General features: G+C 43.7%; 1 protein-coding gene across 7 annotated transcripts in view; it reads right to left on the reverse strand.

Moving 5' to 3' along the window:
* Nucleotides 1–24,807, reverse strand: part of ZNF516 (zinc finger protein 516) — a 368,076-nt gene that overhangs the window by 258,268 nt on the left and 85,001 nt on the right. Inside the window, exon 1 of one of the 7 annotated variants that reach the window (XM_033934359.1) lies at nt 7,813–8,014. The exons of 4 other annotated variants lie outside the window; for them this stretch is intronic. The gene's annotated coding sequence lies outside the window, so the exon portion shown is untranslated. Of the gene's footprint in view, nt 1–6,611; nt 6,637–7,662; nt 7,685–7,812; nt 8,015–24,807 lie in introns of those variants that run through there. 2 more of the 7 variants (XM_033934365.1, XM_033934363.1) reach the window with 2 other exon arrangements.

Consider the following 24,807-nt stretch of genomic DNA (forward strand, 5'->3'; position numbering starts at 1 on the left):
AGTGCCTTTCCGCCTCATTAATCTCACTCGCCCTATGTAGAGTAGGATAGTGGGGAGTTTGGTTGCTATTACTTTTCTTCTGTACATGCTTGTTATTTTATTGTATATGATGCATCCTTGTTTGTACTGTGCACCCTTGGGGTGCCTTGGTGTTGTCTTTGCTGTAGTTTGCATCAATAAAAATTGTTTGAACCTAAAATTATATTTAACACTTCAGCAATTGGCTTATTTCTCATTTGAACTCCATCTTGAGGGCATGTGATTTCTTTTTGACCATAAAAAAAGAGCAAAGGGATTACCATCCAATTATGGGCAAAAAAGGCCAATGTACTGAAGTGCTTATAATTTTACATGCTGTTTAAGTGCTTAATATTTTGCTGCCAGAACTTCTATGCAAATAAACCTAGGTAGCACAATTGCATGTATAATTTTTCCAGCATCAAAACTTCCATTATTATAGTGCCTGGGGCGCCATTGCAAGAAAGGCAACAGTGCAGCACCCTTCTACTCTCCATATATAGCAGTGCCAGAAGCACCCTAAAAACACAGCACCCAGAATGCCTCATAGACCTCACCCTAGTTTCATCTTGAGGTTTTCTATACACTTTTTTTTTGTCAAAAACTTTACTTTGCAAATTTATTTTGTGCATAGTTTAACTCACAGTTAATAAACTACTTTACCTGATTTTGCAGTGCAGGCTCCTTATTTATTTATGTATGTAAGTATGTATCTATATATGTATTTAGATTCATATCCCGTCCTCCCCAAAGAGCTCAGAACGGGTTACAGTTTACATTCACAGTGTTACTTATTTATTTTAAAAATTTATATACCATTTAAGCCAGCGGTCTCAAAACACGCGTCCCGCGGCCCGCATGTGGCTCTCCAGGTTTTATTTGCGGCCCACGGTCTGGAGGCATCATTCTCTTCCTTTTGGAGCAGCAGCCGGCTCGTTCGTTCAAAGCCGTGGGTTGGCGGCTCCTTGCGCTATCCACTCCTGCATCAGAAGCCTCTCTGATGTCACAACATCAGAGAGGCTTCAGACGCAGGCGCGGATCTCGCAAGGAGCCGCCACCCGCGGCTTTGAATGAACGAGCCGGCCAGACACGCTGCTGCTCCAGTGGCGTACCAAGGGGGGGGCGGTCCACTATTCTCCCTAGAATGCGGCTCGCGGCTCATCTAGAGCAGTGGTGCCCAACCTGCTTCCCTTCCCTTCTCACTGCTGCCATCGGGGATGAGGCCGGCACTGTGTTCTTTGATCTCCCTACTTCTCTTCCCTGCGGGGCTGACCAACTCTGGCAGCCCGACGTTAATTCTGACGTCGAGAGGACGTTCTGGCTAGCCAATCACTGCCTGGCTGACCGGAACGTCCTTTCCGACGTTAGAATTGACGTCGGGCAGCGAGAGTTGGTCGGCCCCGTGCAGAAGAGAAGCAGGGAGATGGCCTGTTCCCAATAGCGGCAGCAGCAGCAGCCTATTCCGTTGCGGCGGTGGTATGGGGGAGGGCAGGAAGGAAGGAAGGAAGAAAGAAGGTGGGGTGGGGACAGGGAGCCATAAAAAAAAAAGCAAAAAATGGGGCACGGAGGAAGGAAGGAAGAAAGAAAGAAGGAGGGGGGACAGGGAACCAGAAACAAAGCAAAAAATGGGGCACGGAATCAGAGAAAGACAGACATAGAGAAAGAAAGAAAAAGTTGGGGGAGGGAATGAGGTCTGGAGGAGAGGAAGCATACAGGAGGCTGAAAGAAGGGAAGAAGTATTGGATGCACAGTCAGAAGAATAAAGTGCAACCAGAGACTGATGAAATTACCAAACAAAGGTAGGAAAATGATTTTATTTTCAATTTAGTGATTGAAATGTGCCAGTTTTGAGAAAGAAAAGATATTGAACTTTAAATGTGAGTGCTGCAGAAAAAATAGAGTACTTGGAGAGCCGCAGAAAATATAGTTAATGTCTTATTAAAGAAATGACAATTTTGCATGAGGTAAAACTCTTTATAGTTTATATATCTTTCCTTTTAACTGTTAAAGGAAAGTTTTATAAACTATAAAGAGTTTTACCTCATGCAAAATTGTCATTTCTTTAATAAGACATTAACTATTTTTTCTGCGGCCCTCCAAGTACCTACAAATCCAAAATGTGGCCCCACAAAGGGTTTGAGTTTGAGATCACTGATTTAAGCCTAAACGGTTTACATATTGTTATATACATAATTCAATAAAACAAATAAAATCAAACATATAATCATCAGAAAATCACATAAAGCGCCCATCAAAAGAACAATCGCAAAGATCAGTTTCTAGAAAAATGCATTAACTAATAACTGCGTTTTTAATAGTTTTCTGAAATTACCCTTGTCATAACATTTTCATAATTGACAGACAAGCGAGTTCCACAATTTGACCCCCACAAAGCAAAAGGCCATTTTACTGGTCTCGGCATATTTTGGATTAGCATTTGTTTTTAATAACGCTGAGTTCTCAGAACGCAGAGACCTAGACGGTAAATAATTTGACATCTTACTTTTAAACAATTCAGGTATGGTTCCATACAAGAATTGATGGCAAATCATTATTGGTTTATATTGAGATATAAAAACAATACAAGGTTTACAATCATACAGTGTGTTGCAATATATCTTCATATAGGATCACTTACTGATGCTAGTGAAAGGTTGAGGGAATGACTAGGCAAAAAGATAGGTTTTTACAGCTTTGCTAAAGTTAAGAAGTCCTTTAAGGGCTGATGTGAGGAGGTAGGCTGTTCCAGAGGTTTGGCAAGAAGTAGTAACAGGATCGTTTCTAGGCTGCCTGGAGTTGGAGGGAGTGTCCTGATGGTGTATGTAAGCATATTTCATCTTGGGAGTGTAGCGTTCTCATAACATTAATGGCTCCTTTTATAAAGCGGCACTACCGATTAGCGTGCGCTGAACGTGAAGAAGCCCATGGGAACTGGATGTGCTTTTACGCATTCAGCACGTCGCTAATCAGTAGCACTGCTTTGTAGAATGAGCCTTAAATTTGTGCATGAAATTTCAACAAGCATTATTTGGGAACCAAATACAGTACTGTACTTGCATTTTGCATTCTAAGGAAGAAAATAGTGTTCATTACTCCATTTAACATCTACTTCTTGCTCTTTTAGCATGAAAACTGGCCTTGCATAACTGTGTGCACTTTAGCATGTCATCTTTATAGAGTTTTCCTTCCTCAACCCGGACTCATTGAATAGTTTTTCTTATTCTTCTTCGTCAGGATATATCTAGTAAGCTGCAATGTCTCTGCTTCAAGGGGCAATATCAAAATGCTATTTTAAGGAAGCACACCGAGGGTATTTTTCCATAGGTCAGTGGGAACTGACAAGCGCAATTCAGTCATAGCGTGCTACAGCAGATAGCACTGCCAGGGACAGTTAAAAAATAAATAAATAAATAAATAAATATATAGGTTAATCCTTCCATTTTGAAAAGTTCCAAGAGCCTTTTGAATTGTTATGGAGCAGACAAGTCTATTTAACATTCTCCTCAGAATACAGTACGATGGACCTCAGATTTAAAAAAAAAAAAGACAAAAATGTATTTACTTATATCTATACAAGAAGTTCAACTGAAAGGAAGCTCTGGGACAAGAGGGCATAAGATGAAGTTGAAGGGAGGGGGTAAACTCAAAAAGTAATCTAAGGAAATGCTTCCTTACGGAAAGGGGGTAGATGTGTGGAACGATCTGATGGACATGAGGACAGTATCTGAATTCAAGAATGTATGGAACAGGTGTGTGGGATTTCTTAGGGCCCCTTTTACAAAGCTGCAGTAGCAATAAAAACTCTGCTATTCAAGAAATACTTGAAAACAAATTAATCACCACAGGAATCATCTCAATACCCAGAAGCAACCTGCTCTACTCTACACTTCCTCTGGAAATGTCCATATAACTTCCTATGTAATCCGCCTTGAACCGCAAGGTAATGGCGGAATAGAAATCACTAATGTAATGTAATTCTGCTATGGTAAATATACCAAAGCCCATAGGAATGAAATAGGCTTCGGTGCATTTACCATGGCAGCATCACTTCCACGGATTTGTGAAAGGGGCCCTTAGAAGGAGGAACAGATTTAGGGTTACCATATGGCTCCAGCAAAAAGAGGACAAATCGAGATATTCGGGTTTTACTTCCACTGAAAGCAATGTAAGTAAAACCCTGATGACTCAATCTGTCCTCATTTTTCTGGATTAGTTACTATTGGCTTTCACAGTTATTAAATCTTTTCCATTTATGTTTGCTCCTTATCATAGATAAATATCTAAAATTATTATGGTGATGTGCTCAGACCTGTAACCCAATAAAAGGTGAAGCCACCATCATGAGTTTAACAAGGGGACCATCATTGCAACCACCTGTCCCCGTCCCTCCCTGAATGATCTTGATACTGTTCAGATACTTTGTTTGTACTTATCTGAATATAGAGGGGTCTGCTGTTCTTCTTAATCTTTGTTAAATCTCACTGGTGACTGTGATCTACCCCATATAGTGAGATGACCTGAAGTCTTTGAATGATTCTGTTCTCAACGAGCCGGTATGAGTGTCCCTCCCCGACGAAGCAAACGAAACTCGAGTCGGGGGGACGGGAGTAAAAGAGGATAAACACAATCAGCATTGAATTTTGAATTTTAATCTTCACTATATTGGGTAGATCACAGTCACCAGTGAGATTTAACAAAGATTAAGAAGAACAGCAGACCCCTCTATATTCAGATAAGTACAAACAAAGTATCTGAACAGTATCAAGATCATTCAGGGAGGGACGGGGACAGGTGGTTGCAATGATGGTCCCCTTGTTAAACTCATGATGGTGGCTTCACCTTTTATTGGGTTACAGGTCTGAGCACATCACCATAATAATTTTAGATATTTATCTATGATAAGGAGCAAACATAAATGGAAAAGATTTAATAACTGTGAAAGCCAATAGTAACTAATTGATAATAATTCACAGAATACCATTGTATATCTTCCTATTGCTATTCAATATAGACTCATTTTTCTGGAGCCATATGGTAACCCTAGATAGGTATCAGATGATATGGACTGGATGAACCATATGGCCTTTATCTGATGTCTGTTTTTAAATACGGTCCTCAGGTATTAATCAAGGGTCCAAATTCTGCACATCCAATGCTGCAATAGGTTAACCCACCCTTCTCTTATTTTTCCCTTCCATCCCCTCCCCCTCCCCCTCCATGAAAATGACCTTAGTTGACGGGGATCCAGCTGTAGAAATCCAGACTACACCCCCATATAAAGAGCTGCTAACAGATGTGCTAATGGTCATCACTGATGCTAGCACCACAAGCATGTTCCATTCCACATATGAACTGAGCATACGTCAAATGTAACTTGTTTGCAGTTCTTGTGCAAGCTCCTAAGAGCTGCTAACAGCCGCACTTATTGGGTTGGGGCTGGCTGGCTCCAGATTTCTGTAGCTGACGGGATTTGGGGATCCCCACCAGCTACAGAATGGTACTCAGCTGCTAAGTGGGCTGGCCTGCATCCAGGCCAGCCCATGGCTACATCCCTGACACATATACATGTATACATATGCATACACTAGTTACCCACAAAACTTTTGCAACAGTCCCAGTTCTTGCCCCCACAACCCAATGTCCTTGATGCCCACTTTCACTGGTGCCACTGTCTCCTTCTGGTGTCTCACATGGAGCTGTTACCACTTGCTGTGGCCTATTCAGGTTGGCCTTCTATCTCCATACTGCCCACCTTAGTAAAATACACAGGTGTACCCTGTTGGCCTGCCAAACCCCCACTGTATGGACTTATACATATTATATATAATATTAGGATGTTTAATTTATCCAACAGTGCATCCAAAATCAAATGAAGCTGCAACCCCGTTCTTAAGTATGAGTCATACTTAAGTTGGGCGTTTGTAACTTGGGGACTGCCTGTACAGAGTTAGTGCTTTCTGAGATGATTTGCAATATAGCTACATTTATACCATTATCAATCATCCTACACCTACATATATACACATATATTACTAGCAACGTGTACTATGTTCATACTAAATCCTACTTATTTGCACACAATACCTGTATTGTGTTCTATGTTCATCTTAGATTTACATACATCCTGATAATTCTAGCTATCTGAAGCAGTGTGTTTTGCCATATTAATCCGCTCTAATGCATAAAAATAAAGGCTAATAAAGAGTATACACAGAACCCCATAATAAAAGTATAAATTTCAAAGGTTTAGTTATTTCTGTGTTAACCTTTCTTCTTTTTTTAATAGTAAGGCCAGCTGCACTCACTCCCCCCGCCCCCCCCCCCCCCCCCAAAAAAAAAAGGCTGCCGTGAGTCTAGACCCTGCTGAATATTTTGAATATTTTAGTGCCACACCTAAGCGTCGGCAGTCAGTTACGTCAATGAGCCGTGTTGTGATTTCACTGTTGCTAAATTCTTAGGGTATAAATGTCGTCTTGCACGCTCTAACTCTGTTCTGGCTTCAGCAGAAATGTGGGTTAACTTTAACACACTTGCATGGAAAGAAAACAAAATGAAATCCTCCGATTTACAATAAACTGTTGGGTTTTGCTTACTGTGCAGGGAGGAACTGAAAACACGGGTAGTGTCCCCTTACATTTCCTTATAAGGAATCTGCACACTTTAACCGCCAAATCATCTCAGTGATTAGAAGAAAAGACACCCAGAAACGCACAGCACAATCTTTAACAAAATATCACAAGCTAGCTTTCTACAGTTGGGGGTTTGTTAGTTGTTTGGAAGGAGGATCTCGGTCCTCCGTGTGAGCCCGCCATTCTCCTTTGTTTATTATTGAAATAAACAAAACCAGGTCCATAAAAGTTGTGTTAATTGAGTAGCCGTCGCCTAATTATTGTTGTTCAGTTGTGAAAACCCCGGAGGGGGGGGAGGTTATGCAGCTGCCGCGCAGGCCCCACCAAATATCTCCTGCCCCCACCCCACCCCCGGACCGTTGGAAGAGTAGTTTCCCTTCCCCCCAAAAAAATGATGTCAAAATTGAGACTGTCCACTATCCAAGATTCTTATCCTTTTCATAAATGTTATATGCACTTATATCGACAAGTACTATTTAATCGGTTTGTCGGTGTAACCAGATTAGGGTTTTTTTTTTTCCAAGGAAGAGTTATGCTATGGCTTTTTTTTTTTTTTTTTTTGGGGGGGGGGGCGGGTTAAATAAAATCGTGGTGCCGGAGAACAGCTGCCCGAAGTGGCAGTAAAAGTCTTACAGAGGTGAGAAGTTTCCTACAGTGTCGGGCTCCTCCCCCTTCCCCGGGCTGGGTTCCTTGCTTGCCACTTCCCCTTCCACAGAGACCGATAAATGCTATATGTAGGAAGTTATTCCATACAACCTCCCGCGCCCTTTCTCAATTTTTAGCGCTTTAAAATACCGGCTTATTGTCGTAATCGAAGAAAACCAAGTTAGAGAGCGAATGTATCTGCATTTGCTGTTTACAAGGCGGAAATGACCAGAGCACGATGACGCTTTACCCCTCCCCCTCCCGTTCAATCTCCAAACATTTATAATTTACGCTATATCAACTAACGTACACGGAATTGCCTATTAGTTTGTATTTTTTTAGGGTGGGGGGGTGTGAGAAAAATATTTACTGCGGTTCTTTTGCCTTCCAACGTTTGTTCCTTTCTCACCACCCCTTAAGTAGGCAACGCAAAGTCGAATTGTCTGTAATTAACAAAAGCTGGATTTTAGCCCCGGATTCTCTCGCAAGCACCCGCCACCACTGAAAAAGAAAATGTTACCTCTAATTGCTCAAGTGCATACGGAGAAAGTTAGCATTGTGCTGCGTGGGAAGGACGATTACCCTGGTAGGCCACCTCATTCAGGGTTTCTTTCAGGAAGTCGCCAATACCTCCCACCCAGGACTCCAAACTAGAGATAGAAAAGTACAAGGGGGAAGAGGAAGAAGAAAGTCCCTCCAAAATATGGCACAATTGATTGTTAGTCCCTAAAACAGTAATCTAAAAATTTACGGCTCAGCATGGTGGCAATTCACCACCCAGCCATTTGGATTAGGATGGCAAATTAGCATGGTAATGGACTCTGGTAGGTCCTTGGAGGTTTACTTTCAACTATATTTGGATTTTGGCGGCTTTGAGAAGAGGAATCCCCTTTAAAATATTTCTGTTTTAAGAGATGGTTTTCATTTCTGGTTCAGTATCAGATGGAAACTAGAGAATGACACAGGGATGAATTTTTCCCTGTCCCTGCAGGAACTCAATTTCCCTGTCTCTGTGAGTTTTGTCCATGTCCCTGTCCCTGTCCCTGTCCCATTCCTGTAAGCTCTGCCTTAACCGCACAAGCCTCGAACACCTATGATTTTAAAGTGTGTGAGGCTTGTGCAGATGAAGATGGAGCTCGCAGGAAAGGGGCATGGACAGGAAAAGAACTTGCGGGGATGGGAAAATGAGTTCCCGTTGGGACAAGGAAAAATTTGACCCCGTGTCATTCTCTAATGGAGACATCTACTAAAGGTAGAGTTACAATATGACTCCAGAAAAAGGAGGACGGATCAAGACATCCGGGTTTTGCTTCCATTTCTTTCATTGGAAGTAAAACCCAGATGTCTGTATGTCTTCCTTACTTCCATTGCTTTCAATGGAAGTAAACCTGGATATCTCAATCCATTTTCTTTTTTTTTTTTCTGGCTCTATATGGTAATCCTAATTAAGGGTGTACAGGGTAAACATTTTAATTATTTTTGAGGTTTTTTTGTGCAGTGTTCTCATTTCATTTAAAGTTTTGCTTATTTTTATTTTGGGGCAACCTGGTCAAGGGTGCATTCTTCTCAAATAATACATACTTTTTGCAAATAGTAAGGTGCACATTCTTAAAGAGTGCACTGGAGGGTAATGCAGAAAGCTACTGCAGGCAACTGGTGAGAGGTCTGTGCAGAAGTGAATATTTGTGTACAGCATATTACAGTGAATGGGCTGTTAAATATTCCACTCCAATGCAGATTGATATAAAGATTTTAATGCAAGTACAACATAAAAAATATACCACCAGGTCTGACGGGGTATAGAAGAGTTAAGTTCACCCTTCTAAAGCAGTTAAATCCTGTCAAATGAATATGATTGATTTTTTTGGGGGAAAGGGGTAGCCAAAGAACTGGATAAAGAATATGCAATAGATGTAATCTACTTGGATCTCATCAAAGGCTTTGATACAGTTCCTCACAGATGTCTCATGAATAAGCTGAGAGGGCTGAACTTAGGACCCAAAGTGATGAATTGAATTGGACACTGGTTGACCCAACAGAGGAAATAGTCTATCAACAGACTGGAGCTGCAGGCCATCGTCTAACGCTGCAGTCATTGGAGAACATCCTAGAAATCAAAGCGGTCATAGTTCTCTCAGACAATGCAACAGTATACATCAGCTTTCAGGTAGGCATGGAGACTGCAAGTCCAGTTGTTGCTTTGGAAAGAAGCCACATATAGGGCAGCTCTATAAATAGCACATGTGGCAGGAATGGACGATGTACAGGCTGACTATCCCAGCTGGCAGCCCCGAGACTCGGGGGAATAGTATTTGGCCTGGAAGGCTTTTGACAGCATTGTGAGGCACTGTGGGCATCCAATGTTTGCTCTGTTGGCGTTGGTAGTCAACAAAGTCTCTCTGTTATGCAGCCAAGCTTCAAACTGGGAAGCACCAGCATGGATGCTCTAGTACAAACTTGGCCAGAGAAAGGGCTGTTGTACGTGTTTCCCCTGTGTAGGGCGGGTTATTCAAAGAATAGCGACCTACCTGGGGTTGGTAACTAGGGTTGCTTCAGATTGGCACATCAAACCGTGGTATTTGGCTAGGCTACAGATTAACAAGTGTCTCAAATCTCCATTTCAGCCAGCTGTTCTCTAACAGGGTGCAATTGCCCTGGGGGATTCAGTTCGCTTGGGCCTACGACATAGTGCTTATGCTTGTGGCCTTATTGCAAAATGGCTAATTGGAGGGGGTCATAGCTACTCTCCTTAGGGCTATGTAAACAGAAACTGTCACAGACTATGCTAAGGCTTGGAAACATTTTTCAGCACTGGTGTTCTAAACAGAATATGGAGCCTTTTTAGGCTCCGATGTCTGTAGTACTTGCATGTCTTCCAGACAGGCTTGAGAAGGGCTTGGCAGTTAGTTCCATCAATGCGCAGGTGGCTTAAGTGGAGAAATTTCTTTGGATTTCCAGCCTGATGTAGCCAGTTTTTTTTGAAGGAAGCGTCATGGCTGCATCCTTCTGTACTACAGCTGTGCCCAATGTGGAATCTTAACATTATCTTGCAGGGCCTCAGTAAGACTCAGCCCTTACAGGAGGAGTCGCTGATGGATTTTACAGTTAAAACGTTTTTTCCTTTTAGCTGTCATTTCAGAAAGCAGGGTCTTGGAGATCCAGGCTCTGTCAAGCTTAGAGTTTTCCCCAGATTTAGAGGCTGACGTCTCCCTGCATGCAGTATTTTATTTTCTACTAAAAGTATCCTTGGCTTTCCACATAAATCATGAAGTCTAACTGCCTGCGATCCTGATAACGGGTTTGAAGACAAAGGCCAAAAGTTTTGGCATGCTAGATGTTAGGAGAATTCATCTCCGTTATCTTGAGGTGACAAATCATTTTCGTCTCTCCAATCTTTTTTTTTTTGTACTAACGAGTCCTAGCTGCCTGGGGAAGCCGGCTTCTAAGGTTTCCATGACCAGAAGGATTCTCAGGGCTATTTCTTCAGTGTACATCAGATATGATAGGCAACCATTGATTCTTTATTGAGGGCACACTCTGAGGAGTGTGGCTTCTTCATGGGCAGAGTCCACCTGAGAAGATTTGTTCAGCAGCTATGTGGACCACCCTCTATCTCAATTTTAGAGGGTAGATATAACAGCACAACTGGACACAGCTTTTGGGTCCTCAGTGCAAGCAGCAGGCTCATCTGCCCCACCCTAGACTCGGGGAACTGCTTTGGTATGTCCCACTGGTTCAAGACTCTTATGCCTTTTGCATTAGAAGGGAAGATTAGGTTCTTACCTCAATAATCTTCTTTCTAATAGAAAGGCATATGAGTCTTGAAGGCCTGCCCTATCAGATTGCAGTTAGACAATACGATGAAACTTTACACCTAATGTGTGGCGGCAGCAAAAAAAACAAACAGGATGCTGGGAATTATTTAAAAAAAGGATGGCTAATAAGAACAAGAATGTCATAATGCCCCTGTATCTCTCCATGGTGCGATCTCATTTGGAGTATTGCATTCAATTTTGGTCTCCTTATCTCAAGAAAGATATAGTGGTGCTAGAAAAGGTTCAAAGAAGAGCGACCAAGATGGTAAAGGGCATGGAATTCCTCTCGTCTGAGGAAAGACTAAAATGGTTAGGGCTCTTCAGCTTGGAAAAGAGATGGCTGAGGGGAGATAAGATTGAAGTCTACAAAATCCTGAGTGGAGTAGAATGGGTACAAGTGGATCGATTTTTTTTTAATTTATTTTATTTTTCTCCGTCAAAAATTACAAAGACTAGGGGACACTCAAAGTTACATGGAAATAATTTTAAAACCAATAGGAGGAAATTTTTTTTCACTCAGAATAGTTAAGCTCTGGAACGTGTTGCCAGAGGTTGTGGTAAGAGCGAATAGCGTAGCTGGTTTTAAGAAAGGTTTGGACAAGTTCTGTTATTGAGAAAAACATGGGGGAAGCCACTGCTTGCCCTTTATTGGTAGCATGGAATATTGCTACACCTTGGGTTGTGGCCAGGTACTAGTTACCTGGATTGGCCACCGTGAGAATGAACTACTGGGCTTGATGGACCATTGGTCTGACCCAGTAATGCTATTCTTATGTTCTTAAGTGTTATACAATAGATCCATCTCCTTATTTCTTCTCCTCTAGTAAATGTCAACTAGGTATAAACTGAGGAGCTACAGAACAGCCCTGTGAGGCAGAAGACGGGGCCAAGAAAGAAAACAAATGTAGATGATTCCTTCTACACAACTTGCAACTAGGGGTGAATAACCCACTGGTTCAAGACTCTTATGCCTTTCTACTAGAAAGATGATTATCAAGGTAAGAACCTAATCTTTCCGTGCAGGGGAGCTGACTCAGGAATAACATCAGGAAGTACTTTTTTCATGGAGAGGGTGGTAGATAACCTGGAATACACATGAAGTAATCCTGTATGGAACGAATGGAACCAAACAACAAACTTAGCAGTGCTTAGATGGCAACTCCAGCAACTGGAAAGCAAACTGAGGGCCGAGCATACTTCTATAGTCTGTGATTTGATTATGGTTAGACAAATTTGAATGGGCTAAAGTGGAGCTTCGATGACAACTTTAGTAATTGGAGAATAAAAGCAGTGATGGGCAGACTTCTACAGTCTGTGCACTAATTTGGCAAGGTCAAATCAAAATCATGTATGCATTAGTATCATATTTTACCTTATGCTATGAGTTTCTTGTTGGACAGACTGCACGGACCACACAAGTCTTTATCTGCCATCATCTACTGTGCTAATAGCCTTATTACCATTCATTCCCCCAATCTGTCGACTCCCCGATTACTCAACCAAAGAAATAGCACTGGTATCTAGTGGAGCTCCCCCACTCTTCCTTGAGTTATATATGTACAAGAACTGAGAATGCATGGGTAGCTGGTGGTGGCAGCATCAGCTGAAAACTCCACTGCTGACTGACATGAGGGGAGTTATGCCAGTGCCTACATAAGTGAATTGTTGAATGGACTTAAACAGTTAATTTAATAGAAGGTGTAATCTGAAAACTCAAGTGAAGGGATGGTGTCATCAACCACCCCTAAATAGCTTCTATTCTTATAACTCTTCAGGCTCTCAGAGATGCCACCAAGTGTTCAATAACCTTTCATAACACTTGGCTTTATGCATCCAATCGTCATCGGGTCACTTATTTAGTTTTGCTTTAAATTTCAGTGAGTTAAGTAAAACCATCAACTTTACTAAGTGAAATAAGTATATAGTACTTAACTTAGGTGGTGGACAGCAAGGGATTAGTTCGCCAACATGTTTCACCCTTGGGGGGTTTCTTCAGGGCTACAATCCCTCGATTAAACTAATTTATCATGACGTGTACACCCGATGCTTGTTCTCAAGATGCTTGTTCTCAATAGACGGAGGACCTTGGGATTGTTGCCTTGAGAGCCACCACAGGGTCTAACGCATATGCACCTGTTTGTGACCCCATATCCCCTAACAGGGAGGGCAAGCCCTGAGACATCCTCTGAATTTCTCTTGGAAAGGTCCCCTAAATCCTGGCTGGCCGCAGCCAGAGAGGTAGACGCACCCTGGGATCCCTGTACTGAACAAAATACAAGAAATTACACATTTTCAAATGCTGATATATTTCATTCTGTACAAACTGAAAATATATTTTAGTGCGTCTGTTGTCTGATCATTTTATTTTTTCAATTGGGTTAGTCTTCATCTCTTTACTACTCCCTCTTGTTGGGGGGGGGTTCCCTATTCCTGTCCCAGGATCTCACTTCCATTTTGTTTCTTTACTCTTTTTCTTCCTTTAATTTTCTGCCTCTTTTGCAAGCATGCCTTTCATCTTTTTTTATCTCTCCATGTCATTCCCCCTTCAATTTTCAGTCTCCCTCTTTTAACCTTTCCATTTTCTACTTCCCTGGCCCTCCTATTTCCCACCTCTGTCCTGTTCCCCTATCTCTTCAACCACTTTCTAGTTCCACATTTCCACTTTCTATACTCATGCCCTTCCCAGTCTCACCTCTCTTCTACTGCTCTCATCCCCTCACCAGCTCCAGCTCATTCCCTATCACTCATTCCTTTTTGACCTCTAATCCCTTTCTTAAAGCCCAGGCTCTTATACATATTTTTATTTTTCCCATTTCTATGCTTTCTTACCGCCTTTAAATACCTGTCCCTTTTCTCCCCATAGTCTCTGTCCCATTTTGATTTCCTCCCACTCGACTCTTCAAACCTGTCCTCTGTATCTGCATATAACCCAAGCCTTCACCTAAAAACCTAGTCCATGTTGTCCCAATTTCTTAGTCCCCACTATACACCCCATCTAACCCCAAATTCTTACTCACAATCCCACGCAAGCCTTAAGCCCTCACTTAACACTTCCAATACCCAGCTAATCTTAGTCTGTTGTCTTTTGGTCTCCCACCCAATCTTTTGAGTCTACATTTGTCAAAGGCCCTACTCTTCTGCATCCCATGCCCCCAATATCAGCCCTTCTGCCTCCTCCTTCCCTTTTCCAGCACTCACCCATCTATTTCCTTCTTCAGCATTCAATGACTCTGCCTTTTCTTCTCTTCACCCCTCCCCCTCTCACCCCTTATCCTTCCCTCTCCATATTCCCTTACATTCTTTCCTACTCACAAAGCTATTTGAAATAAAAACTGTCCTTCACTTCTCACTGCCCCAGAATTGAGCTCCCTGTTCTAGCATAAGAACATAAGCAATGCCTCCGCTGAGTCAGACCTGTGGTCCATCGCGCCCAGCAGCCCGCTCACGCAGCGGCCCAACAGGTCCAGGATCTGTGCAGTAATCCTCTATCTATACCCTTCTATCCCTTGTTCCACCTAGGCAGGCCACTGCAGAATGAAGGGTTTCGGGGCAGACCTGCTCATTGACACTGCATGGCGGCTGCCTGAAGATTTAAAATTACAACGTCCGGGAGGAGGTAGGTGGGGGAGTTGAGCCATAACTAACTGCCAGTTTTTTTGGGAGGCCATGACCCTTTTGGCTTCCCCTGTTCCAACACCTATGAGGTGTATAATGTTAAATGTAGCTGACAGACTATAGTTAAAAGTAATTAATTTCTCCTGTTAAAATTTTTTGTTTTCCTGCAGCAGTTAAATGTGCTTTGCATTTCTGTTCAAATGGGGCAATACTGCATATTATGCCCTTCTGAAATAACATAAGAACATAAGCAATGCCTCCGCTGGGTCAGACCTGAGGTCCATCGTGCCCAGCAGTCCGCTCACACGGCAGCCCAGCAGGTCCAGGACCTGTGAAGTAATCCTCTATCTATATCCCTCTATCCTCTTTTCCAGCAGGAAATTGTCCAATCCTTTCTTAAACCCCTGTACTGTACTCTGCCCTATTACGTCCTCTGGAAGTGCATTCCAGGTGTCCACCACACGTTGGGTAAAGAAGAACTTCCTGGCATTTGTTTTGAATCTGTCCCCTTTCAACTTTTCCGAATGCCCTCTTGTTCTTATATTTTTTTTGAAAGTTTGAAGAATCTGTCCCTCTCTACTCTCTCTATGCCCTTCATGATCTTGTAGGTCTCTATCATATCCCCTCTGAGTCTCCTCTTCTCCAGGGACAAGATACCCAGTTTCTACAAACTCTCAGCGTATGAAAGGTTTTCCATCCCTTTATCAGACGTGTCGCTCTCTGAACCCTCTCGAATAATGCCATATCCTTCTTAAAATACGGCGACCAATATTGGACGCAGTACTCCAAATGCGGACGCACCATTGCCCAATACAATGGCAGGATAACTTCTTTCGTTCTGGTAGTAATACCCTTCTTGATTATACCTAGCATTCTATTCGCTCTTTTAGCAGCCGCTGCGCACTGTGCCGTCGGCTTCATTGTCATATCCACCATTACCCTCAAGTCCCTTTCTTGGGTACTCTCATTCAATAACATCCCTCCCATCGTATAGTTCTACCACATGCAATACTTTACATTTCTCAACGTTGAACTTCATCTGCCATCTCGTCGCCCATTCCCCTAGTTTGTTCAAGTCTCTTTGCAATTCTGCGGAACACCACTCGTGACCCTCCTCCAGTCCGAGTAGTGGCCCTTCACCCCTACCCTCTGTTTCCTACCCGCCAACCAGTTTCTGATCCATCTGTGTACGTCTCCGTCCACCCCATGGTTCTTCAGTTTCCGGAGTAGACGTTCATGAAGCATCTTGTCAAAGGCTTTTTGGAAATCTAGGTATATGATGTCTATGGGGTCTCCTTGGTCCATCTGTTTGTTAATTCCTTCGAAGAAGTGCAATAAGTTAGTTAGGCACGATCTCCCCCTGCAGAAACCATGTTGGCTGATTATCATAAGTTCGTTTCTTTCAAAATGTTCATCGATGTTTTCTTTTATCAGTGCTTCCACCATTTTCCCCGGAACCGAGGTCAGACTCACCGGTCTGTAGTTTCCCGGGTCACCTCTTGATCCCTTTTTAAAGATGGGCGTAACATTGGCTATCTTCCAATCCTTCGGGATCACTCCTGTTTTCAGGGATAGGTTGCAAATTTGCTGCAGTAGTTCTGCTATCTCCTCCTTTAATTCCTTCAGAACCCTTGGATGGATTCCGTCTGGACCCGGGGATTTGTCAGTTTTTAGTTTTTCTATCTGCCTGCGTACATCTTCAAGGCTCACTTTGGCTCACATCGGCTCCAGACATAGCAGCACTTTTCCAAAACCAACCTCTTTCCAGACCCAGCACCTTATCTGCTCCCTTCTAGCCAGAACCCAATCATTAGCCCCTTTCCAACTAGAACATTTCCCATATACAGCTTTTGATCCCCTTTCAGCCAGAGCATCCCCTGCCCACAGCTTTAATCCTTTTTCAATCGGAGGCCCTCCCTCCCCCCCCAGTCAACAGTCTCCATGCAGCCAGAACTGCCCCAGTACACCTTCAGTCCCCTTCCCACCAGAGTGCCACCCCACTTATTAATACAGCAGCGGGCGCATGTTCCTTCACCACTATGCTTTGCTTCTGTGTTGTGCCATTCCTGTTGCTGCCACCATTGCTGGTTTTAAAAATGAGAATCAGCACTTGTATTTTTGTGAGACATGCCATTTGGCACATTTAAAACCACCGTGAAGTGGCATAGTAAGGCAGAGGGGGCAGTCCGCCCCAGTCACCGTCTCGGTGGGGGGGCCAGCACCCGTCCTGCTCTCTGCGCTGCTTTCCTTCCCCCATACAATTTTCCCGGTGTGAGCAACATCACAAACTTGCAGCCTGTATGGGTGTCAGCGCTCTTTGACGTCACTTCCGGGTCCCGCACTTAGGAAGTAACATCGGGAGGAAGAGCAGATACCGTTGTGGCCGGCCAGCAAGTTTGTGATGATGCTTGCTCCTGGAAAGGGGGAAAGGGAAGGGATGCAAAGTGGGGGGGAGGGCTGCCACCGCCAAGGAGACAATTCACCCTTGCTAAGCCACTAACACAAATGCTGGCACAACAAAGAAGCAAAGCAAGTGGTGGAGCAAAGGAATCCAGCCAGTGAAAGAGGCTTTCGCACCCTTGTCTCACCCCTTAAGCTGGCCCTTCCCAGCTCCACAACGCTGGCAGGTGGAACACCTAGTGTAGGCTTTTAAATTTAGGAGCTAGAGGCTGAGACCACTTCCAGAATGCCCACTCAGCCCTTCACCAGTGTAGCTCCTTTAGGTCCTGATATACTGGTTTCCCATTCCATGTTTATGGGAAAAGAAAGCTTAATAAATCAGGCACTTCACTTGCTGACAGTGAGAGTCACATTAATGGCTTTTTTAAACCCTTCAACCCTCTGATACATGCATCTGAGGTTATTGCCTTTTTGTTTCACACATCACTTTGGCCTAAGTCCCCATTAGTCTCTTTCTATCAAATTACTTTATTGACATGAAAATTTGATATCTTTCTCTTTTTCTGTCCCTTGCACCCCCCCTCTCCCAGTTTCTCATTTTCCCACACACACTGCTCTCACCCTCAATCCCTAAGAAGCCAGCCAGTCCTCACCCCCTATAGCTTTAGCCTAGTAGGTTCTAAGTCAATTATGCCTGGCAGTGGAACAGCTAAAACATGTAATTTAGCCAATTGTAGTGACCAAGCAGATGACTAAGAGGCGATGAGATTATAACAGTTTATAGTGCAATGTGTCTAGTAGTCCTGAATGCTAGGGTTTTGCATCTGAATTCGCAAATTGTTTGCAGAATGTCAGTCATCTTTTTGAGCTCCGTCTCCTTCCCAGGGAGCTGCTCTTGTCCCCTCAGTTTATTTTTCTGAAAGTTGCTCAGAAGTATTTCTGCTCTGATCTGTGGTTTTTTTATTTTCTGGTATTTTTCTAAATGTTTGGTTGGAGGCTCTGGCCTAGATTCTGTAAAGGACGTCTAACTTTAGGCGTCCAAAATGTGGACTTCTACTGACTTAGGTGTCCAATTAAAGTGGATAATAAGCTCAATTAAGGACTTTACAAGCATTAATTGGAACTTAGACGTCTAAAGGCTGGACGCGATTCTACAAATAGATGTCCACCAGAAAAAGCTGCACCTAAAAAATAGGTGTGGTGTAGGCATCATGTGGGAGTGGCTTCGATTTGGACGTCCATTTACAGAATCGTATGCCGCTCAGCGCCCAAACACGTCTACCTGACACCTAAAATGTAGGCATTGCAAAACCAGGTCTACTTTTCAGCATGAGTTGGGCGCTAGGTAGACACGAATTAAATGGATGTGACTTAGGCATCTGTTTATAGGTGAACGGGACTTTTATTTTGGGGTTTTAGAGGACTCCAGGTTGATATTAAGCTCAAAATATGTTTAATAATGCATTACTTAAGCAAAGCACATAAAAAAATATTGCAAACCTATTTTGAGGCTAAAGAGGATTCCTATTTGATGATAATATAAAAAAATGTTTAATAATGCATTAGTGAAGCAAAGCACATGAAATACATACATATATATATATATATATATACTAGTGTTTAAGCCCGTTAGATTAACGGGTGCTAGATGTCTCCTGCTTTTGAACCTGGGCAGGGGCAGAGGCAGAGCCGGGGCGGGAGGGAGTGACGGTGGGAGAGCAATTTCAAAGCTTCAGCAGCGGCGGCTCCTTGACCAATCCGCGCTTACAACGTCCCCACACTTGCGGTTTGGCTGGCTCCCCCACCAAAGCCCTTCGCAGCGGCAGCCCCTCCCGCATCCGTCCCCGCGTCCCAAGCCTCTCCGAAGGCCGGCTCCCACGAAAATGGTACCCCTCTGTCCAAAGCCACGGCGGCAGCCTCCCTCAAAACACATTTCAAATCTGACATATTGTAATCACAAAACAGAAAATAAAATTATTTTTCTTACCTTTTGTTGTCTGGTCATTATTCATATCATGTAGGGGTCCCAGGCTATGGTTGGCTTTTGATAACTGGCTTGCCAGGGCCCCTTCTTTCTTCTTCCCTCCCTCCATCCCTGCAGCTGAAGACAGGCACCTCCCCCCAGTGGTCTGAGACAGGAGGGAGCAGTTAGGAGAGGGTCAGAGGGCAAAGAGGGGCTCAACAAAGCACAACCACCTTTCCTTCCCTCCCTCCATCAGGTGCAGTGAATCCACCAATGTTAAAAGGAGCCGCGTCGAAATCGGAGGCCTGCCACTGCCGTAGCAGTTCCCTCTGCCTTGGTCCCGCCCCTTCTCTGACATATGGGACCGCGGCAGAGGGAACGTGTTACGGTGGCGGCAGGGCTCCAATTTCAAAGCAGCTGCTTTTAACATAGACGGAGCTGAACTGACATGATGGAGGAAGGGAAGGAACGGTGGGGCAAATTTTGGCAACGGCAGGAATTGTTTGGCGGGCCAAGCACCGGTTTCTTTAGGCAGCCCCGGTTGTTTACTTGGATTCAATGTGAGCCGGGTGAGGAAGGCCGCCGCAGCCTCGCGGCTAGGTAGGGGGACAACAATGGTGCTTATGCTCAAGCCCCCGCCGCAGCTCCTCTCTCGATCCTGGTGCGGTTCGAGAGGGGAGTCGTGGCGGCGGCTTGAACATAAGCGCGAGTGTTGTCCCCCTACCTAGCTGCGAGGCTGCGGCGGGGTTTCCATGGCAACCTGATCGCGGATCTCAGTGTAGGGCCGGGTCTGGCGGCGCCATGTAGTGCGGAAGCGGGAGGTGGGACCTCAGCACAGCACTGCCGGGCGGCTCGCGCCGCCGGCCCCCAGGAGCTCGAGGCCGGCTGCGGACATGCCTGGCGTGGCATGGTGCAGGAGGACAAGTGATCGGTGGCGCGAGGTGGAGAGCAGGTGATGACAGTGATCGGTGGCGCGAGGTGGAGAGTAGGTGATGACGTAAAACGCGCGCATGCGCACTCGTGTTTTCGCGACGGATCAGGGAACATGTTTTTTTAGTGCGCATGCGCGGCCTAGCATTTTATTATATTAGATATATATATATACACCATATATTGCATACTAAACCTCATTTCCAAAAGGTTATGAACATAAAAGAAAATACACTACTCACACAGAGCAAATAAATGTGTGTGATGCACAATCTTGACATCACTGTGGGAAGGAGAGGATAAAGATCCCAGACATAAGGGGAAACATAAGAACATAAGAATTGCCGCTGCTGGGTCAGACCAGTGGTCCATCGTGCCCAGCAGTCCGCTCACGCGGCGGCACTTAGGTCAAAGATCAGTGCCTTAACTGAGACTAGCCTTACCTGCATACGTTCTGGTTCAGCAGGAACTTGTCTAACTTTGTCTTGAATTCCTGGAGGGTGTTTTCCCCTACAACAGCCTCCGGAAGAGCGTTCCAGTTTTCCACCACTCTCTGGGTGAAGAAGAACTTCCTTACGTTTGTATGGAATCTATCCTCTTTTAACTTTAGAGAGAGCCCTCTCGTTCTCTCTACCTTGGAGAGGGTGAACAACCTCTCTCTATCTACTAAGTCTATTCCCTTCATTATCTTGAATGTTTCGATCATGTCCCCTCTCAGTCTCCTCTTTTCAAGGGAAAAGAGGCCCAGTTTCTCTAATCTCTCACCGTACGGCAACTCCTCCAGCCCCTTAACCATTTTAGTTGGTCTTCTCTGGACCCTTTCGAGCAGTACCATGTCGTTCTTCATGTACGGAGAGTAGTGCTGGACGCAGTATTCCAGATGAGGGGGCGTAACATGGCCCAGTACAGCGGTATGATAATCTCCGATCTGCTCGTGATCTCCTTCTTAATCATTCCTAGCATTCTGTTCACCCTTTTCGCAGCCACCGAGCATTGCGCGGACGGCTTTGACTTGTCGACCAGTACTCCCAAGTTTCTTTCCGCACCAGACATCCTGTATTCATGTATAAGATTTTTGTTACCGACATGAAAACTGTATACTTATCCACATTAAATCTTACTTGCCATGTCGCAGCCCATTTTCGAGCGTGTTTATGTCACATTTCAATTCTTTGCAATCCTTCTGCATCTTCACTACTCTGAATAACTTCGTATCATCCGCAAATTTAATCACTTCACTCATTGTACCAGGTCGTTTATAAATATGTTGAAAAGAGAAGGGAGAAGAGGTCCAGTTTCCCTAGCCTCTCATTGTACAGCAACTCATCCAGTCCCTTAACCATTTTTGTCGCTCTTCTCTAGACCCTTTCGAGTAGTACTATGTCAGACCATAGGAAAGGGAAAGAGAGGGAGGAGATAGTACACAATGATGGAAGGGAAGGGGAAAGAGAGGGAGGACATTGTGCACAGGGATGTGGAGGGTGGGGAAGAGAAGAAAATGGAATAAATGTGGGAGAAGAAAGAGGGATAAGATGGTACACATGGATAGGGAAGACGTGGAAAAGTAGGGAAGAGAAGATGTGGAAAAGTAGATAGATGAGGAGGAAGCAGAAAAATGGAAGAAAGTTGAATGTTAAAAGTTAATGCCAAAGATGGATACAGGGCAGAAAATGAAGAAGTAAAAAATAGCAATTGGATAAGAAGGCAATGGAAACAGTTAAGAGCACAGACAGAAGGAAATGAAACCAGAGACTGGGAAAAGAACATAAGAAGTGCCATCTCCGAAACAGACCCTAGGTCCATCAAGTCTGGCGATCTGCACACGCGGAGGCCCCGCCAGGTGTACCCTGGCATAGTATTAGTCCCCACATCACTCTAAGCTTCTCATAAGAGATGCGCATCTAGCTTACCCTTACCTATGTCACCTTAAGCCACTCATAAGGAGGTGTACATCTAACTTATCCTTAAACCCTAGAACGGTGGATTCCGCAATTACCTCTTTTGGGAGAGCATTCCAGGTTTCCACCACTCGTTGCGTGAAGCAGAACTTCCTGATATTTGTCCTGAACCTGTCCCTCCTTAGCTTTAGTCCATGTCCTCTTGTCCTTGTCACATTGGACATTTTAAATAGTTTTTTATCCTGCTCTATTTGGTCGATTCCTTTCAGTATTTTGAAAGTCTCGATCATATCCCCTCGCAGTCTCCTCGTCTCAAGGGAGAACAATCCCAGTCTCTTAAGTCGTTCCTCATATTCCAAGTTCTCCATGCCCTTTATTAGCTTTGTTGCTTGTCTCTGCACCCTCTCGAGTACTTTTAAATCCTTCTTTAGGTATGGAGACCAATGTTGGACACAGTATTCCAAGTGTGGTCTGACCATCGCTCTATAAAGCGGTAGTATTACTTTCTCCAATCTACTTGTGATTCCCTTCTTTATCATGCCTAGCATTCTATTCGCTTTCTTCGCTGCCGCCGTGCATTGCGCCGACAGCTTCAGGGTCCTATCGATTAATACGCCCAGGTCCCTTTCCTGTTCGGTTTTTCCCAGAGTTGCACCTGACATACTGTACTTGTGTTCCTTATTTTTTCTGCCTAAGTGCATGACTTTGCATTTTTCCACATTAAACTTAATCTGCCATTTATCTGCCCAATTTTCCAATCGGCTCAAGTCGCTCTGGAGTTCCTTGCTGTCCTTCTGTGATTTGATTGCCCGGCATAGCTTTGTGTCATCTGCAAACTTGATGATCTCACTAGATGTTCCATCCTCCAGGTCATTTATGAAGATATTAAATAAGATGGGCCCAAGTACCAAGCCCTGGGACACACCGCTAGTCACAGTCTCCCAGTCTGAGAATTTCCCATTTATGCCCACTCTCTGCCTTCTGTTCTCCAGCCATTTGCCTATCTATCTTAGTATGTCTCCTTCTATTCCATGGCCTTGCAATTTCCTGAGGAGTCTTACATATGGAACCTTGTCGAACGCTTTCTGAAAATCCAAGTATACAATATCCACCGGTTCTCCGCTATCAATTTGTCTGTTCACTGTCTCAAAAAATTGAAGTAGGTTCGTCAAACATGACTTCCCCTTCCTGAATCCATGCTGGCTGGCTCTCATCAGGTCGTGTGTGTCTAAGTGCCGGGTTATGCTATCCTTGATCAGCGCCTCAACCATCTTCCCAGGGACCGACGTAAGACTCACAAGTCTATAGTTGCCCGGTACTCCTCTTGATCCTTTTTTAAATATCGGCGTGACATTCGCTATCTTCCAGTCATCCGGTATCTGTCCTGTTTTGATTGACAGGTTGGCAAGTTTTTGCAATAGTTCACCGATTTCCACTTTTAGCTCTTTCAAGACTCTTGGATGAATTCCATCTGGTCCAGGAGATTTATCACTTTTGAGTTTGTCGATCTGGCGGTAAATCTGGTCCAACTCCACTTCTTTTTTTTTAATATATTTTTTATTATTTATAATTTCAAATAATTATATACAGAATTGTACAAGAAATAATGAATACATCTTTTTCAATTCATCATTAAACAAATGAATATGAAACAGAAACAAAAATAAAGAAGAAAATCTCTTGAATATAGTCCACCTGTTAAGGGAGAAAAAGCTTTAAGAAACCTCCTTGTGGGAATCAAGGATTTAAAAACTAAATATGTAATAAAAAAGAGTAAATAAGCTCGAACATACATCATTCCTAACATTTTATGGCCACATTATACAGTTTCAGTCTGGGCCACGGTAGGAAGCCCTTTACCTTCCAAAAAGAAACCCAATTGAGCCGGTTCAAAAAATATATACTTATTCCCTTGATAAGAAATAAAACACTTACAAGGAAACCTTAATTGGAAACTTGCCCCTAAAGAAATCACTCTTGTACGGTATGTAAGAAATTCTTTCCTGCGAGATTGAGTCCACTTAGATACATCTGGAAATATATTCACCTTCGCACCTAAATAGGAGACCTGTTTCATTTTAAAGTATAATTTCAGTAACATTTCTTTATCTTGTAGAAACACAAGCGTAACTACCAATGTAGCACGACCTTGCACCTCTATCACAGATGATTCCAAAAGTGCAGAGACATCTAACTCAGTCTTTTCCCCTTGAGTGTCCTCTGCAATCTTTTTTAAGTAGTACATTTTTTGTACAGGGGGTAAGTTAGAGTCTGGAACTTTCAGCACCGTTACCAAAAAATTTTTAAACAGTTCTAGAGGAGAAAAATATTTGGCAATAGGAAAATTTAAAAGACTTAAGTTTAAATTCCTTTGTTGATTTTCCAAATTTTCAATTATCCTCATTAGTAGTATTTTATCAGTAGTTTAACAAGCATAGTCTTCGTTTCTTTTGTTGTTTTCTCCAATTTAGATAACTCTTCCTTTTGAAGTTGAGTAGAAGTCTCCAAATGGGTTATCTTAGCAGATAAGGTTAAAGTATTTATAACAAAGTTGGTACATACCGCGTGTAGGTTTTCTATCGCGGCCCAAATCGAATCCAAAGTCACCGCTGACGGCTTCATGAATGGCTTGAGGGTGGAAGATCAGCCTGTTGAAATATGGCTCCTTCCACGCAGGTCAACCCTCATCATCACTCTATCTCAGCGGGAGAAAACTCCCAACCTGCATCGGCTCCAAGACGTGAGTCAATGACAACGTGTTGACATCCGGGTTAGCTGGATGTTCGAAACACTCCTCACCAATCTGTGAGTCCTCCAGACTCGTCTGTCCCGCCTCAGTATCTCCGGGCATGGGGGGAGTGTGTGGCCCATGCGGGATCTGCGATAGATCGCTG

The sequence above is a fragment of the Geotrypetes seraphini genome, chromosome 2 (assembly GCF_902459505.1).
Source record: "Geotrypetes seraphini chromosome 2, aGeoSer1.1, whole genome shotgun sequence".
Taxonomy (NCBI): Eukaryota; Metazoa; Chordata; class Amphibia; order Gymnophiona; family Dermophiidae; genus Geotrypetes; species Geotrypetes seraphini.